Raw genomic sequence first — 19606 nt, 5'->3', positions numbered from 1 at the left:
AAAATTGTATACTTAACTAGTGCTCTAAGACAGATTTTATATACAGAGCACTAAGTTAGGTATGCAATTTTACCTATATGTTCCCAAAAATTCTAGTTTAGCACTTCTTAGTTGGGATCCGGGAATCTGTGTTTTACAACTCCACCAGGTGATTCGCATCATGAGAGAAGGTTGGGAAACACTGTCTTAAAAAATGGAAAGGAAGATAGGAAAGAAGGAAAAAAAGAAGGAAGGAAGGAAGGAAGGAATGAATTAAACCCTTTGAGAGCTGCAGCTTGCAGTATGTAACAACAGCAGTTCCAAAGAGAGGATCCCAAGCCCCGGCTAACGTGAGAGCTGAGAGCTGTGGTCTGGACGTCTTTCTTCTGTTTGTAACCATCACTGGAAACCTGTGATTCTGCACATACACAGCTCTCTTGGCCAGAGGGACTACCAACCCACAGTCCCACCAGCTAGGGACTTTCAAAGGGCTGAGGGTCAAGCTTTAGGGCATAAAGTGCTATTGACCAATGCTCAGGTTAGGAAAGGACACTGGATGACACATGAAGAATGCTGGTGCTCAGAACAAGGCCGGTCATTCTCTGAACAATGAGTCCTAGCAGGACAAGAGAGAACAGGCCAGCAGGCAGCCCAGCATTGTGCAATGCAGACCATACCCTCCTCTCGACTACCAATCAGGAGGTGGCCCTGGCCACGTGAGTCACCCTCATCATACTTAGCTGGAGAGGAAGGTCTCCAGCTCAGGTATCACATGCTACAAAGGTGACTGGCTAAGAGAAGGAAGAAATAACCGAGCAAATTCAAAGGGTCCACAGGGTATGTCTTCCTCTCAGCCATTTCTTGCCTTCTTCAGTCTCCTGAGCTCCAATTAAGAAAAGGGGGGGAGGGACCAAACCCTTGGAACAAACTGGAGGCTAATTTCAATCCAAAACACTGGGTGTGATTTGGCAGCAGCACTCAGCAACTTCCAGCTAAGCCACTCCATGCTACTAGTGCTGAAAATACCCAAGCATCTGATGAAGCACTGCAGTTAAATTTAGCCTGGCATTCCCAGGGCTGGGCTGGGCTGGGTGCTAGAAGCAGCAGAGTAGACCCACAGACACACCCATCACAGGGGTTAAGAGCTGCCAGCAATAAAGAGCAGCCAGTGTGATGACGATGACACCTGGAGGGAAGTAGAGCGAGGGAAGGGATTTGAAGGGAGGTGAGGTGCGTGGCCCAAAGGCAGATCTCATCTCCCAATAGCATTACCAGGACCCATCAGCCCGGTGCCGCCATCAGCAGTGAGATAACATAACATAAATGAGTAAAGAATGAAGATGGAAAGAAAAGGGAATGGTGAGGACTGGGATGAACTGCAGGGCAAACGTCCCATCTAAAACTCCTGACATTTTTATTTTTTAAATAACACCATGTTAGCCAAATAAAATCCCACATTATGTCTGCAGACTCTCAATGTGACTGGCACCAGGCATAGCTGTAAGGAGTAGGCAACCCCATGGCTACTATTTCACCATCAGTCATTCATTCTTTGTTCCTTCATCACTTGTTAAAATGCAAGCAGGGTTGTTTCCTGCAAGGCAGCCCAGGCTGTAGTGCTGGCGGTGAATTAAACAGCCACCATGTCAAGCAAACAGCAAAGATCAAGACCACTAAAAAGCCCCCCCCCTAGTATGGAACATACACTGTGCTCACCATGTTAGACCAGTCACAGGTTCAGGAGTTCAGAGGCCTTTAGAACAGACATTTGTATGATAGCTTGCTTCTCTAGGGAAGAATCCAGCTGATGCTCAGCTCGATGCCATGATGGATGCAGCTCCAGGGCCCATAAATCCCACCACATTCCTCAGGAAGCTTGGTGAGAAGTTAAATAGCACAGGCCAAGAGGAGGTCATCAGAAATGCTTTTGCTTGCTTTGATGAACAAGCAACTGGCACCATTTGGAAAGATTACCTGGGAGAGCTGCTAACGTTAATGGGAGATTGGCTTACAGACGAGGAAGCTGTACACTACAGAGAAGTGCCTATTGACAAAGTTACATTGAGTTCACGTGAATCCTTAAACATGGAGCTAAAAATATGACTGAAAGAACTTTAGCTAAAACCTTCCAATTCCTTAGTCTTACTGTTTTATCTCCCCATCCTCACAGACATGCTGCATACAACGTAGTTTCACAGCTTTGCCCATTTATTTAATGTATTTATGCTAGATCTTTCTGCCACTTAGCACTTGTATAATCAGACTATAGATGAGGCTGTAAATTATGTTGAAAAAGAGTTTACAAATAAAAAAATCTACAAATTGAACCCCTCCTCACCCCTAAACACACATATCATGGGCTTTAAGACTTCTTAGCTAACTCAGTTATTCTTACTGATGCCTGTGTTTAAGAATGAAGAAAAAGAAATAATTGCCTTGCATTAATAAATTAATTGGAAACTAGCATTTATTAATATGTTCAGGATCAATTAAATGTTATCAAGTAGCAGTTGTTGAATACAAAGAACGCTTGCCTTGGAGTTAGGCTTGAGTAGGCTGGATCTGCTATCCACTAGGAAATTAATTCCATTCCTCTTTGGTAGAATGGAAATAATAGGTCTATCTCAGGTTGCAATAAAGATTAAATGAAATAACCCAGGTCAATGTTTGATGATAATTCATGTTCAATAAATGACATGAAATTTAATCATCTGAAAGCCAGGTTCTATAGGACAGGGGCTAAAAGTGAGAAGTAGAGTGGTGAGCCAAAGCTTCACAAGGCAGAGCCTTCCTGGAATCTGGGTTAGGAGGAGCTTCTAAGCCTCGTGGGGCAACACTGCCTCCCTGTGTCCATTTGCTGCACTGCAGCCACATTTAGGTTGAGTTGAACCTCACCTTTCTCTCTTGTCACTTGAGATGGAGTATAAGGTCCTGCAGACCTACTTTGCTATTGTTTCTATTCCATGTGAGCCCCTCATGCAGTCTTTGCTGAGTCAGGAAGTTGTTGAAAGTAATTATCTGAGACTGTAACAGCCCAGCTTGTCCAATCACCCAAGCACCCTGCCAGCACTAGGGAGCATCTGTCTAGCATCTTGAACCAGTGCTTATGCAGGTGTACTGAAATCCCCTGGAAAGATTTAAAAATACTAGCTATCCATTGGTATATTACACCCCTCTTCTGAACTGGAATCTCTGAGGGCGGTCTGGAGAACACATAGAAAAAGCTCATCAAGGGATCTCAAGTTCAGCCAATTTTGAAAACACATTACTTTAATCTTTTATTGTTCTGCCCTATTTACCTCTTGGATTTGAGTAGTCTTTGCAAGTAACAAAGTAGGAAAAGACAGTGCTCTCTGCACTAAAAATTAATATTTGCATTGAGCTAGAAAGCGGGGGATGAGGAGTCAAGTGAGAGGGGAGATAGAGGTGAGAGAAAAAGAAAAAAAGAAGACTCACATCAGGAAGAATATAGAGAGAAAGGCAAAGAGAAAGGAAGGGAAACAGGCACACGCAGAGAGAAATGTGTGGGGAAAGAAGAGTGTGATAAAAAAAAAAAAAAAAGAGAGAGAGGATAGAGAAAAGAAGCATTCTCATAACCATGACAACATTTTGGTGCGGCAAGAGATAAACGAAGAAGTCCTAGATTAAGGAAAAAAAAATTTCAATCTAGGGTTATATCTGCCATATGCAAAATCTCTAGTATATTGACAAGGATAGGAATACCACAATAGAGTAATGAGCAAAAACATGAAGAGAAAATCCAAACAGCCAACACAGGGAAGCTGAGTGAGTTTACTAGTGAGTGGGAAATGTAGATTATTACTTTATTCCTATGAGATTGCAGAAATCTGAGAGTCACTTACTTATTGCTGGCTAGGTTGTAGGGAAAATTATTTATTTAAATCTTGATAGTAAAAAAAAAATGTAAATTGTCACAGAACTTGTTTTTTTTTTAATATACTTTATTGATTTTTTACAGAGAGGAAGGGAGAGGGATAGAAAGCTAGATATATCGATGAGAGAGAAACATCGACCAGCTGCCTCCTACACACCCCCTACTGGGGATGTGCCCACAACCAATGTACATGCCCTTGACTGGAATCGAACCTGGGACCCTTCAGTCCATAGACTGACGCTCCATCCACCGAGCCAAACCGGTTTTGGCTGTCACAGAACTTTGAAAAGAAAAAACAAAGCTAACAAAATGTACCACTTTTTTTTTTTTTTTTAATTTAAGAGAGAGAGAAAGAATGGAAGAGAGGGGGTGCATGTGGGCCAGTGAGCAGGCCAGCAATAAGTAAGTGACTTCAGATTTCTGCCAATCTCATAGGAATAAAGTGATAATCTACATTTCCCACTCACTAGCAAGGACTTGTTGCAGAACGAGTCTAGTCAACATTGAAAGGCTGACAACTAGAACAATTAGGAGCATCCACAGCCGGCTGAATAAACAAAGAGTTCAGGTTGATTAATCAGCTAATATCAGCCAAAAGGCACTTAGACCCGACTCTTTTAATGTCTTGAGTGACACGATGAATGGACTGCTCATCCAATGGGCAGATTCTTCATTCCCTAGTGCACATCCCATTGATCTGCTGGACAAAGGAAGAGATTCAAAAAGACTGGGCAGATAAAATAGATGTATCCACAAAGCAGAATGCCATAGGCACCCATGTGAAGCCAAGTGTTCAGTTATAAAATGTCCACAGGACAAGTGCAGAATAGAAGAGATGTGGTTTGCCATCAGCCCATGTAAAAAAGAAGTGGGAGGGAGTTTCGTCCATTTAGGATCAATCTGAGTCAACAGTATGTTGTGGTTATCTCCGCCCTCACTCCCACCCCCACCCAAAAAGATACTTTTCAGAGGGAAGTTCTGTGCATTTAATAGTTATACTATGAGGCAGGTACTAAAAGCCCTATTTTACATAATAAAGAACTACAGCTCAGGGAGGCCAAGGCAGCACAGCTTGTAAAAGGCCAAGCCAGGACTCAAACCCTAATCTCTCAATCTAAAGCCTTGCCCTTGCCTATGACATTCTATCACTTCCAACTGGAGGCTGGCCAGAGAAAGGCAAAGCTACAGAGGAATGTTGCAGCAGGGAGGACCCCTGGGATCAGAGCTCCTGCAGCAGACAAGCTCAACACTTGTTACACGCCTGTGGGGTATGATTGCAGAAGTCAAAACAATCACCAGATCCAGCAGACTGATGTAAACTAATCAACAGTTGGTCCTAAAGATAAAAAATAATAATGAACACTTTAATAATCATATATGGACTATTAGTAAATAATAGTCAACAAGTAAATTAACATCTTGTGGAGACACCTACCACTACCTCATCTAAGTCATCTATGCCATCTCTGTCCCACCACCTATATTTTAGAAGAGCCTCACCCATGGAAAAACAAACAAACAAACACAAGCAGACAGAACCCTAGGGTCACTTTTGGCCAAAGCCAGAATTGAGAGAGGCTCCAAGTGGGGACTTGTATGCATGCATATTAGCATAACCAATGGACACAGACACTGGGGCCATGGGGGCTTGCCCTCAAGGGTGGGAATAGCGGGGGAGGGGGCGTCAATGGGAGAAAAGGGAGACATATGTAAAACTTCAGACAATAAAAAAAAAAAAAAAAAAAGAAGTCTACAGTCTAGTGAAAGAGACAGCCAGAGAGGGATGGTTACAGGGGTCCAGGCTGAAGACCTGGAGTTTGGTAGCCAGAGCACCTGGATACTGGCCGCCAGCATGGGAGTGGAGGCCGTCACTACGGGGCTGTGAATAGACTGAGAAGTTGGTAAAGAATGGAACCTGGAGAAATGCTGACATTTAGGAAGAGAGAACAAACCTCGCATGGTTATGTCATGGCAGCCAAAGGAATCTTTTCCAGGAGGGAAAATGCCCAACAGTGTAAAATGCAGCGGGGAGCCCCAGTGAAATGGGCCTCAGAGAGTTAGTAGAGAGGTGGGGGAAAGCTCAATGCCAGAGTTGAGGAGCAGATGTGAAAATGATTTAAAGGAGACAGTAAGAGGAATTCTCCCCAGACCAAAGAGGATGAAAAGCTTTCTAGGTTGGAGAAGTGTCTCTCGCCAATAGGGAAGGAAAGCAGAATGTTCACCATGAATCTTAAGCTTCAGCCCCCTCACTTGCTTGGACCCCTGCCAGGCCCTCAGGAGGGCCTTAGTAATGGGTTCATGACATGGTCACATGTTTTTGTAAAGTGTGTAAGATATTTCAACTATAACTGATAAGACCATTATCTGTTTCCACTCTGGCTTCCCCTATTTTCTATTTGTCCTCCTGCTAGTTACTTTAGAGTGAACACAGGATTTGGGGGGATCTGGCTAAAAAGAAGCGGGTTTGAGTTCATTGGGATATCTTTATGTGGTTTACAGTAACTTCCACGTAGGGCTAAGCTGTAGATAGCTGCCATGGTGCAAAAATGTCTTCTAGAAATATTCCTACTATCCACTGTGACTGCTTATCCAGGGTCATGATCCAGGAGCCCAGAGATAGATTTTAGGGGGTTTGGCGGGTTGGTTTGTTTTTGTTTGATTGGTTTTTGTGTTTTTTGTTTTATTTTATCAGATAAGCATGCCTTCTCATACTCAGCTCTGGAAGTAAGTGGGTAGTTAAGAATAAACTAAGTTTAAAATGTTCTAAGTTTAAAATAGAACCAGAAGCCAGGCTATGACAAGTTCTTCCAATTTTCATAGCTCATTATGAAGAAATTTGTTAGAAGATTTACCAACTGTATTCTAAACTTCTAAATGACACTACCAATAAAGTATTAGGAAGCTGAAAGTAACTTTTCTAAAATCTTAGACTTTAAAGATAAAAGGAAAGATATATTTATCTGCCTTAGCCCAGTCAAGTTTCTTTGACATAGACTGAGTAGCTTAAACAAGAAACATTTATTTCTCATAGTTCTGTGGGCTGGGAAGACTTAAGATCAAAGCACCTGTGATTTGGTATCTGGTTAGTGCCCTTCCTGTTTCATAGACACCCATCTTCTCACTTTCTCATATGTCAGAAAGGCAAGACAGCTCTCCGGGGCCTCTTTATAAGGGCACTAATCCCATATGATTAATCACCAAGGGTCCCATCTCCAAATACCAAGTACATCACATTGGAGATTAGGCTTCAAATTTTGAATTGGTGGGGAAGGGAGAACACAAACACCATTACCCTTCTGTCATCTCTTATGAGATATTATAATAAAATCTTTTACAGGTGAAAATGTGCCCAAAGAGTATGTAGCCACAAATAAAAGGGGGAAAAGTATTGGGTAATTAATGTATTTTGTTATTTTGCTGGATTTTTGTGACATTTTTGGTACTGGTTATCCTAAAATTTAATTTTTAATGACTTCTTTCTAATTCTAAAAATACTCACTTTCATATCTAATTTTATGTTCTTTTCTTTAGAGCAAGCACACACAAGCGTGCGCTTCAGGCCTCACAAAACCTGGATCTACCCATGGGCTCAGCCTTCATAGGATAGGCCCTGAGAGAAGGAATAGCAGTGTGGGAGGACTCCTCCTCCCTCTCCCAAATGGGCAGAGAGATACTCACTGCAAGTCTGTGACCTGCTAGAGAGTGTTCTAAGTGCTGTATTCCTAGGAGGCGGTGGCATGTCCTCAGGCATGAGACGGGAGAAAGTCATCCACCCAGCAGCCCTGGTCCCCATATTCCCAACCCTTCCAGGACACAGGGCCAGGGGGAGCTAGCCAGGGTCAACAGGTACCTGTAAGAAATAACAACTGTTGCATGTACTGCATCAGATGTTAAATCAAGTAGTATTTTCAATATTCTCCTTGGACATGGAAGGAACTAAGGGTGGAGGAAGAGAAAATCTATGGGTTTCACCAGCACTGACTGACTTGGAGGCCGATGACGGACTTTCACCCAGGCACAGCTCCCCTGGGCTGATGTATTTATATACCTGCTCATCTGATCTCTCTCCTACAAGAATATAAGCTCCTACAAGGACAAAATTTTGTCCATTATAAACTTCAGAAACTTGATTCATTGTTGGCTAAGATGAAATCAGAGGATACACATTCCAAACATGGTTAAGGATCTTTAAGTAAATAAAAATACTATTATCACAAATGCTTTGAAAACACCACGCCCTGAGCTAGTCTTGAAGACAAGAAAAATATACAAATTAGCCAAGTTGGAGTGAAAGCCAAATCAGAAAATTCGGTTCTTAGTTCGCAGTAAGTGTTCATGTGAAATTCTACTTTAGCTGCAAAGATTTATTGCTACATAACCCTTAACCTAAAGACTATTCTGACTTGTTTTACTTTTTTACATTTGTTCTGGAAAACTGGTGCACCATAAATCATGTATTGTTTATTCCATTATATATGACTTCTCTGATCTTATTAATCAAGCCAGCATTATAAAAAGTGGCATAGAGCCCTGGTCAGTGTGGCTCAGTTGGATAGGCATTGTCCCGTGCATCAAAAGCTTGCCGGTTCGATTCCTCGTCAGGCTCTATCCCCAGTGCAGGGCATGCAACCAATCAATGATTCTCTTTCATTGATGTTTCTATCCCTCTCTCCCATTTCCCTTCCTCTCTAACATAACGTAACGTAACGTAACATAACGTAATGTAACGTAACATAAATAAAATAAAATAAAAAAATAAATTAAACACCACATGACCTCACTCATTGGTGGATGATAAAGATCATTATAAACTGATGAACCAAGAGACAGATATAGAGAAAGTAAAGCAACAGGCAGACTGTCAAATTACAGTGGGGAGGGGAGGAAGATCTGGGGGAGATAATAGATCAACCGAAGGACTTGTATACATGCATATAAGTACAACCAATGGACATAAAACTCTACGGAAGGAGGGGATATGTGGGAGGAAGGGAGGGGGGCAAAAAAATCAATAAAATATATAAAAATAAATTAATTAATTAAAATAAATAAATAAATAAATAAATAAATTTTTTCTGTTTCACTTCAAAAAAATAAAATAAATAAAAATAAAAAAATAAAAATAACAGTAAAATTTCTTTCTGATGCACTTAAAATATATGTGCATTATCCTATATAATAAAAGCCTAATATGCTATGTGTCCAGTCATCTGGACAGCTGTTCAACCAAAGTGTAATATGCTAAAATAAATAAATAAATAAATAATAAAAATTAAAAAATTAAAAAATTAAATAAATTAAAAAAAATAAAAAAATAAAATAAAATAAAATAAATAAAAAATAAAATAATAAATAAATAAATAAAATATTTTTTTAAAAGTAATGTGAATTCCTTTTTATATAATTCATGCAAGTTATATTTCTATGTTTTGTTTTTAATGTTAATAGCAATTATTTTTTAAATACAGTGGAGGACATTTTCTCCCAGCTGGGTCCTAGTACCTAGAACAGTATAGAGAACTTGGTAAATGTTCAGTAAATTTTTGTTGACTGACTTACTTATTTGTTGACTTCTCATTACTTTAAATAATTGTACATTCTTTAAACACATAATTGAGTATTATAAAGGAGGGTGAATCCAGTCAAAGATTAAATGTAATCATTATCCATACCCTTTAAAACTGATATCAACAACTACTCCAGTATACAGAGTATTAATCCAGCTCATACAATTAGAGCAGTAAAGCAGAAGGCCACTAGAGGACACCAAAGTATCAGGAATTTATCACAGAACCAAGAAAGTCTAAAGAGGGAATAGGAATGACCTGATTCCTATTTGGGTCCAATTTGTATAAGCCAAAGGGCAGAGGTGGGAACATTATTCCAAAGAACTGATAAAGACAGAGCGGGGCAATTTAAATATTTTACCCCAAACCAGCACAGAGAATAGATAAGATAAGAAACACTTAACAAGCATGGATGCATGAATCAGAACAATAATGCTATTAGAAATGTTAAATGTAGGGTTGAAAACATCAAGGGCCATGGAGAATATGCAAAACCACGGTAATGAATCACTAGGAAATCATTATTATAATTACAGAAAGTAGAATCTCACTAGGTCCAGTGAACCTGGGCAAAGAACTGACTTGATTCACCTAAAGCGACTTTACATTCCTGAACTGAATCTTGTAGTAAAGGGGGGAAATGTTGCCCCTCAGATGTGGCCCAGTGTTTGCGTATTGATCTATGAAACAGGAGGTCACGGTTCAAGTCCCCATCAGGACATATGCCAGGGGTTGTGGGCTCCATCCCCATCAGGGAGAGTTGACATTTCCATCTCGTTCTCCCCCTCTCCTTTCCTCTCTCTGAAATCAGTGTTTGTTTTTAAAGTGCTGCAGGAAGTCATACATGTGACAAATAGAACCAGTTACTGCAAGAGATGTGGTATGAACATGTGCAAATCATTTGCAAACATTGTTTATGGGTGGTGACTCTTAGATTTAAATATGTAGACTATAGTTGTAGATATGTAATATTTATGTCAGCAAACTTACTAGTGGACCCCAATACATGGCCTATTCGCTAAAAGTTGTTTAAAATAACAGTGAATTAATAACAAAAACATAACCTGTTAATTATACGCAAATCTTGGTTAAAAGCATCTTAAGATTAACAGGGTGTTAATTTTCACATATGACATACAGAACAGAAATTTTATCCACTGAATCTGAAGTCCATTAAACTGAGGTCTACAAAATCGAGGGTTTACTGTATTAGATTTTTTTTAACTTATTGGAGTTTTTTACATATATATAATATATATATATATTTTATTATTATTATTATTATTATTTTTATTGATTTTTCAGAGAGGAAGAGAGAGGGATAGAGAGTTAGAAACATCAATGAGAGAGAATCATCGATCAGCTGCCTTTTGCACACCCCCCACTGGGGATGTGCCCACAACCAAGGTACATGCCCTTGACCGGAATCGAACCCGGGACCTTTCAGTCCGCAGGCCAACGCTCTATCCACTGAGCCAAATCGGTCTCGGCTACTGTATTAGACTTAAATGACACATTAAAACAAATGGACTTAACAGATATTTACAGAACATTCCAGCCAACAGTAGCAGAATCTACATCCTTCTCAAGTGTACATGGAACATTTTCAGGATAGATAATATGTTAGACCACATCTAAGTTCTAATATATTTAAATTATTGTATGTATTCTCCAACTGTTCACGTCTGTTCTTTATACAATGCTTGCTAATTGTACTTATCAAATCTTGTATCTCACTAGTTTTTGTCTGCTTGATGTGCATTATAAATAACTTCTTTGAAAGGATTTCCTGGTTCGCAATTTACTAAGGTTTAACTAAAATCTAACTTTAAGTCATCCTTAGAATTTTTAGCAAAAAAAAAGTAATAATTGAAAATAAAAATTCCATTTTTTAATTTCCATTTGGGCATTCCCTACAATCGCGTTTTTAATTGTATTTTTTAAATATATATTTTATTGATTTTTTTACAGAGAGGAAGAGAGAGGGATAGTTAGAAATATTGATGAGAGAGGATGTGCCTGCAACCAAGGTACATGCCCTTGACTGGAATCAAACCTGGGACCCTTTAGTCTGTAGGCCAATGCTCTATCCACTGAGCTAAACTGGTTTCAGCTTAATTGTATTTTCAAGCTTTATTTTTTAAAATGTCAGTTTTATCATTTTAAATATGTCTGGTTTATAGTTTGCATCTGATAATTCCAATATCCAAAGCCTAGGGTATGTTTCTGATATCTATTTTTTCAAATGGCCCTCAGTCATGTGCCTCATTCTCCCCCCCATACACACCATTTTTAATATTTTACCTTGAATTACTCACTTAGAAGAAATGCTCTGTAGAAAAACTCAAACTGCTGCTGAGGTTGCATTCCTCCAGAAAAGAGTTATGTTTGCTTCTGCCATTTCCCTGGAGACACTATCAACTGAGAACCATTCTAAATTTAATTATATGTTTGAGGTTTTTTTTAACCACACACATTACATAAATCTGGACCACAACTCTAAGAGAGCCAGCTTGTCATTATGAGTTCTCATGGGAGATTTTTTTATTCCCTTCCATCTGGTGTCAGGGTTAAAACAGTCCAGTCTCCACGCTATGCTCTGCAGCACATCAGGTTTATTTCTTGCTCATGCTTACCCCAGCAGAAGGGTCACCTAACAAACTTCCCTTTGGGCATGCCCTAGCCTTTGCCTATCTGCTGAGCCCCTGCAACTATCAGAGAGGAAGTTTAGAGTCTCCACGTTTGAACAGAAACTCTCTGTGCAAGAGCCAGCTTGGTCATTCAATTACCTCACAACATTTTTTTCTTTCTTTTTTCTTTTGATCTCTGAAGATTTATTTTATGGGAGCTCAACGATATAATTTTTAAATGTTGGTGTTTTTCAACTGGAAAATTATTCAGAATACCTAATCTGCTATATGAACAAAAACAGCTATCTCGCCCCATAGAGATGGGTCACCAAGGGGTAAGTGTCCTTTGATTCTGGGTCCATAAGTGTCCAGCGCCAGAACAAGCAGGCCAGTATTTCTGGGGCCAGCTTGGGCTTTGCAAAGTTTTGCGAGAGCTAACTGCTAAGGGGTCAGGCTTAGGAGGGTTTCAGTCCAAGGTTGCATAAGAAGTTAGCATTACCTTTCTCTAAACAACCACTGCCATGGGAAAGTATTTTCTTATAGACATGGACTAATTAATAAATGAAATGATAGTTTCAGAATATCACCATTTCTCAAAGCCTAATGAATTGGTAGATCAATAGCTGCCAACACCATACGGTCTGAGGTTATGAGATAAAAGAAGCCCTATCACCTAGCATCTTGCCAAAGGTTTTGAATCCAAGGGTGATCCAGCCTCTAGATCCAGCTTCCAATCTACAGGGAATATGGAGGAACACGGGCAATCACAGGCAATCACAAGATCCAGATTACAGGACAAATGGCTCAGGTTCTGCAACCAATAAATGTTAAGGGGAAAAAAGGGATGGCGCGGAAACCAGTAGATTAAAAATTACTTGAGGGACACATAAAATCATTTTTACAAGGGGGGTACACTTAACTAGAAGGTCTACAATTGCACACTTGAATGGTCAACTAAAAAGAAATGAAAGAAACACAAGGAAATAATTGTTATAAAAGAGTAGTGGTCACTTTTGGGGCGGGAACCAGTTGTGTTTGGATATTCACACAAGGTGGATACTCATCTTGTAATAATTCGCTAAGCTTTACATTCGTTTTGCATAATTTTCTTATCTGGTTTAATTTTATGATAAAAGCTAAAAAAAAAAAAAGGTGGGGACAGTTATTCATATCTCAAAATATCATCTCTCCGCATAGTCTTTATTGGTCCAATCCCACATGAAACATTAGACAGATCTCAGGATTAGTTTCTAAAAAACCCAAGCAAACCTTATATCCCTCTTTTTCAAGCATATAGGAAGAGATATACATATATAGATAGATATAGATATATGTATATTCACAGAGTTAGAGTGTCAGTAAGTAAATTCGGTTTATTAACCATGAACCTCAAACAATACCAGAATACAGTACTGTGTGTGTTTGGGGGTGGAGGGGACTAAAATTTTCTTGGTTATTGTGATTAAATAGTACAATATTTCTCTTAGAAGAGTCACATCAAAGAATTTAAGAGTGTACATCATCATGACTGCTGTTTCCATACAATTCATATCCATAAAACATATACATATATAAACACAGATAATATGCAAATTAGCATCACTACCTGCTTGAGGAGGCTACTTCACAACCGCTCAGGAGGAGCTGCGTGCACATATGGTTGGGAGGGGACTGCATGCCACCCCCAGCCGCAGCAGACACACACACACCAGGGGTGGGGGCATGCTCCAAGCCATGACACATACACCAGGGTGAAGGAGCGTTCTGAGCCCAGTTGCACAGTGCCCACCCCAGGGGCACACACACCAGGGGTGGGGGCATGCTCCAAGTCGCCCTGCAGGCAGCTCTAGCCCGCCCCCAGTGGCTGGTGGCAGTGGCTGGAGCGAAGTAGCCCTGGTCTCAGATGCCTGGCAGCGGCTGCAGCAAACCAGCCCAGGTCCTGGGTGCCGGCAGCCAGGGGAAGGCAGGCCTATTCTTGCACGAATATTCATGCATTGGGCCTCTAGTATATAGATAAAACAGCAAATATGCCAACATGTAATTATTGACTCACTGGTAGACAGTATGTGAATATTCTCTGTATTATTCTTTTTATGTTTAAATTTTTTAATAAAAATTAAATTTATCTAATAATACTTACTAGGTTAAAATTTCTGTCTCTCACACATACCAATGCACACCAACAGAAAAACTGCCTTGCAAAGACCAGCATTACCAAGTGTCAGTGAAGATGAGAAGCACTGAGACCTCTCACACATAGCTGGTGGGAGCACAAATCAACAAAATCACTTCAGCATCATCTAGTAAAGTTGAAGAAACATATCCCATGACCCAGCAATTCTAATACAAAGTATCTACCTTACTTAAATGTTTGTACTTGAGTACAGGGAGACATGGATGAGAATGCCCAGAGCAGAAGTATTCCACAAATTAAAATCCCCAAATTAATAATAATTAAATTCCACAATTAAGTCCACTTGTAAAAACACGCTGATTACTCATACAATACAATAATACAATGAATTAACTACAGCTGTGTGCAACATGACTGCTTCTCAGAAGCATTAGTTTGGTTAAAGTAGCCAGACCTCGCCCCCCCTCCCCCTCTTCTCCCCCACCTTCCGCCAAAAAAATATTCTGTATGAATCCATTTCTATAAACTTCAATCACAGATAAAATCAAATAACAGTATCCATGGATGTATACTTGTGTAGTAAAATTTTAAAGAAAAGTAAAAAAGTGTGTGTGGTATGTAAGAACATGGGTCCCTTCCCAAGCTCCAGGTCCCCGGGACCTCCCACCCTATGGGAATAGAATAAAGGCCGTCTGAAGGGTCCTGTGCGACCCTGGGTGCCTGGCCAGCTCCTTAATTAAGGAATAGTATAAATAAATAAATAAATAATAAATAAATAAATAAATAAAAACCCGTTTTTGAATGTGAGCCCAGATTGTAAACAGTGGACATTTTGATCTCACACAGCTTGTGTGTGAGTACATCCACCCTGCTTGCATGATTTATCACCCTGTTTGCTTTGTTTTTTATACTCTATATAATCCTGTTTTGCCAAAGCCTGTGTTTTGGAGACTTCACCAGCATGCCTCCCCAATGCTAAGACCTAATAAATTCATGCCTTTCACAGCCAGTCTTCCAAGTTATTTCTTTGGAATCAGCGAGCAAGCTGCTGAGGCCCTCTCAGACCTCAGCTCTTCCCATAACAAAGTGATTCGCCATAGAAGTGGAGGCAGTCATTACCTTTGAAAAGGGGAACTATAGTTAAGAAGGGGCATCCAGGAGGTCTTCAGAGACTAGCAGTGTTTTATTTCTTAACCTGATAAAGGGTTTACTTTATATAAAAAATTAAACTGTACATTATGTTCAATCTACTTTTCTAATTGTTGTAGTTTGCAATAAAGAGTATGAAAATGTCAAAAACTGTCTGCAGGAAAAATAAACATCTAGCTAAAATCCCTCAGTGCTATGGGGCAAGACACCTTTCCACCAGGTTTGCTGGCGTGTGTGTGTGTGGGGGGGAGACTGGGGAGGGCGGGGGGGAGAGACCGGGCCTTTGAAATGAAACGAAGGTTTCTAGGATTCTTCCAGGGGGAGCCTTTTTGGATTTCCACTAATCTCCCTTTAGAGCAGTGGTTCTCAATCTTTCTAATGCCACGACCCTTTAATACAGTTCCTCATGTTGTGGTGACCCTCGACCATACAATTATTTTTGTTGCTACTTCATAACTTTAATTTTGCTACTGTTAGTGAATCATAATGTAAATATCTGTTTTCCTATGGTCTTAGGCTCTACAGCAGCGGTTCTCAACCCGAGACCCACAGGTTGAGAACCGCTAGCAGGGTCGCACATCGGAAAACATTTCATTCAGCTATGAGTAATAGAAACCAATGGAATAAGGTGAGGTTTTCATTTGCTCTCATCCAACAATAAATCTGAGTTAAGTTGTTGCTGGTGTTGGATTTGTGATTGAAGGGGGAGGGGAGGTGCAGAAAAAGGGCACCAGACTTCTGTGATTGTCTAGCCCTTTTCCTCAGGGCTCCAAACCTGGGCCAGCATTAGGACACGTAGCGCTTTTTTGGTAAAAAAGAAAAAAAAAAGTGCCATTCTTAGCAATTGAAGTAAACAAGACACATTCCACCCCTGGGTGAATTTACTAAAGGGCACGCCCACCAACAAAATCAGGGTCTTATAGCTATCTCCAGCATACTCGCCTGTGAGAGTCTGGACATCACAAGTGAACGTCGGGAGTTTTTCCCATAGTGCTGAAATATAAAGCCGAGGATCTGAGTTCTAACATAAAATTGACCACCACCTAAACCTACACCAAATTGCTAAATTTTAGAGGTTCATCTAGTGGCAAAACCTAGCCAATGCATCCCAAGGGTTCAGAGAATTCACTCCCATGTTGGGGAGGAGAGTACTGCAACTATCCTTGCAGAGGCCGGAACTGAGCTGTTCTGACACAGGTTCAATGTCATGGCAGTGCCCGTAGGCTCTGCAGCCCCAGGCTACAAAAATGTTAGTTTTACTTTCATGCTTTTGTCAGTTTGCTTTCAGAGCCAAGAAAATTCACTTGGACCCACATTCATTTCCCTCATCCACAGGCAAAAAGTCAGGAGGAGAGTAGTTTTCATTGCATACAAATCAAGAAAGGGCCGAGTGGAGAAAGAGAGCATGAAGCAGGTTAGCATTTGAATCAGCATACATATCAATATTTACAACTCATAGCAACCAAAGCCATAACAGTAAGGGATATGAGCAACAGGCACAGCAATTACATTTATAAAGTATGAATCAAACCAGTACATTTATAACTGCCAGATTATTGTCTACACAATTGATAAACTTGGGGAAGTGCAGTTTTTTCTCTCCTAGATCCACATCAATCCTTAAGAAGGACTTTATAGAAGCCCCGTGTCCACTCCCTGTGATTAGATTTTTACCCTACTTTTAAGCTAACAAGTTAGCTTGTTGCTGTTTTTCACATGCTGCCAGAAGACAAGGGATGGGTCAGAAATGAGAGACTTCATTACTCACAGTACAGTGCCCAACATGAACATCAGTGTCTCTGCATTGGTCCTTCTCACCCCAGAGTCTCATGGGAGCAGCCAGGTGGCATAACCCGGAGGGATACCACACAGGCAATATGTGTGCATGACAGCCAACGAACCCCAGCTCGGGGAATCCACTGCCTTTTTAGCAAGCTTGCTTTTCGTCCAGGAAAGACATAGCTGTTACCAGTTGCATAAACAATCCTGAGAAATAGCTGAGATAATAGAACAGTAGGATCTTGCGTTCTTGGCACATACCACAGGACACATGAGGGCCCACGCGGCCCGTGGAGGACTCTCTCTTCCAAGTGACCACCTGTGTTGTAACAGGATAGTAGAAGCTATGAAAATTCCTGGTCAAATGGAATAGGGAAACCGAGGCAAGAAAATTAAACAAGGCTAAACAGTTTGGACAGCTTGCAACCAGCTTGCAGCAAGACCTTATTTTCCAACCAAAGACACTTGAGAGCAAAATGATTAATGCCTCTCCTCCTAAACCAGAGAATACATTGCTTAAATCAGCCTGGAGCCACTAAGGCAGGAGAGGGAAAAGAGGAAGTTTTATCTCACTTACTGACAAAGAAGTCAGCAGTCTTGGGACTTGCCAAGTAATCTCATAAATTCTAGGAAAATCCATGACAAATTAAAAGGGAGGACCTTGAAAACTAGTCTGTGCCCAACCTTTCCAGAGGAACCTTGGAACTTATAGGAAGAAGGCTAAAAAACCTCTTGACCCCCACTGGCAACACACTCAGATTAGCTGAGTGCCCACCTGTGCTTTATGCCAGGTATATTTTGATAGATTTATCTGCCTTACTTCTTTAATAAATTTGCTTGCTTTGCTTCCTTAGTAAATTAGATTGCTTTACTACAATCCTGTTGTCACTCATTTGAATTATTTCTCAGGAACTTGATAAGAACTGGGGAGGGGACAACCTTTCCCTTCAATTCAGGGGGCTGTCCATAACATGTCTTCTGGTGTTTCTGCTGTCCTGTAACAATGTGACTGGAAAGCCAGAGCCACATGATTGACCGCCCTACTAGAACCTTGCGGAATGGAAAAATGCAATTCCCAAAAGAGGAGGTGTATGGATAAACAAAACATACCAACAAAAGCACTTTTGACCAGCCCGAAATTAACTGTAGTTGGATATTAACCAACGTACTTACATGTATACTCAGGCAAATCCTACCAGGAAATGGAGCATCCACCATCCACCAATTTCTCTTTTCCTGCTCTGGCTGTCTCCAGGAAGACTCTCTGCCCAGTTCTTGGCTCCTGCTGGGCTGTGGAAATGTGTCTCCTGAGGTCACAGAGGAGCAGCTGCTTCAGAAGCCCAACGCACTCAGCCTCAGAATTTCAAACTCGAGTTTTAAAGCCACAGGTGCCTGCCTACCCAGGAAAGAGGGAACACCTGCCTTTTTCTTTGTGTTAGTCCATTACGCTTGACCCAAACACTATTCTTACCACGGCTTTTAAGGAGTAGATTTTGCCATTTTTACTCCTCTTTCTCAGGCACGCTTCCCTCCCTAAACTGAATGCAGATGTGGTATGTGGAGGGGTGGGAGGCTGGAGAGCAGGCCTAGAAGCCAAATTCTGACAGACCTCTATGAGAGCCCCTCTACTCTGAGGAGTTTCTCTCCTGAGAGATTTCCTAGCCCCTTTATAAGGACCAAGGCTGGTGCTACATAGTTTGTGAGAATTGCCCACACCTGAAAGGGATGGACTTTAATTAGGTTTGCATTCAATCACCTTACTCTATATACATTTTTAGTATTTCAGAACATGACCATCCCTCTTATTCTGCCTTCCTTTGTCTTTCCTTCCTCTACCAGCTCTTATTCCTTTTCTCTTTTCCTACATCAAATGGACAAACCCAAAGAGGAAGGGATAAGGGAGTTGCCAAAGTTGGGAATTGTTAGGACTCATGAAAACAAGCCATTTCAATTCTCAATTGTCGCCTCAAATGTTGGATTAAAAAAAAAAAAAATTCCTCCTGAGAAAACTTTCTGGTACAGATTCCCATGACCATTTGCAGATGTGCAGTGTCTGAGCCCTCTAGTGGTGGAGCCTAGGGCCATTGGTGTTACCTATGATGGGGAACAAACACTCCACCTGGAGGCAAATAGCAGAGGGGCTGAGGGTCGAGTGGACACAGCTGACCATACTGTATAGGACATTGACTTTAGGTGACCAGTTTGATCTTTACTCACTTCCCTGTGTCTTTGTGACCAATGGATTAGGTTTCTAAGAAAGCACGCAAAGATTAAGTACTCACAGAAGAAAGCAAGGCCATGCTTGGCCTGATTAGCACAATTAACTATTCACCAAACTTCAGTCTAACTCTAAAGCAGGAATGGCAAACAAGTTTTACATTTTATTAGCAATACGCAGCGATCAATACTGACTGCCTAGAGCAGCGGTCAGCTTTCTTGCATTTCTGTGAAGGGTGTGATAATAAGTATTTTA

At 40.7% G+C, this 19606-nt stretch overlaps 1 long non-coding RNA gene across 1 annotated transcript in view; it reads right to left on the bottom strand.

Moving 5' to 3' along the window:
- LOC118714407 overlaps positions 1–19606 on the bottom strand; it is a 57237-nt gene that overhangs the window by 20110 nt on the left and 17521 nt on the right. The window lies entirely within an intron of this gene.

This window comes from Pipistrellus kuhlii, unplaced genomic scaffold, assembly GCF_014108245.1.
Source record: "Pipistrellus kuhlii isolate mPipKuh1 unplaced genomic scaffold, mPipKuh1.p scaffold_m20_p_10, whole genome shotgun sequence".
NCBI lineage: Eukaryota > Metazoa > Chordata > Mammalia > Chiroptera > Vespertilionidae > Pipistrellus > Pipistrellus kuhlii.
Note: the sequence above shows the minus strand (reverse complement) of the source record. Positions and strands in the feature narration are given on the sequence as shown.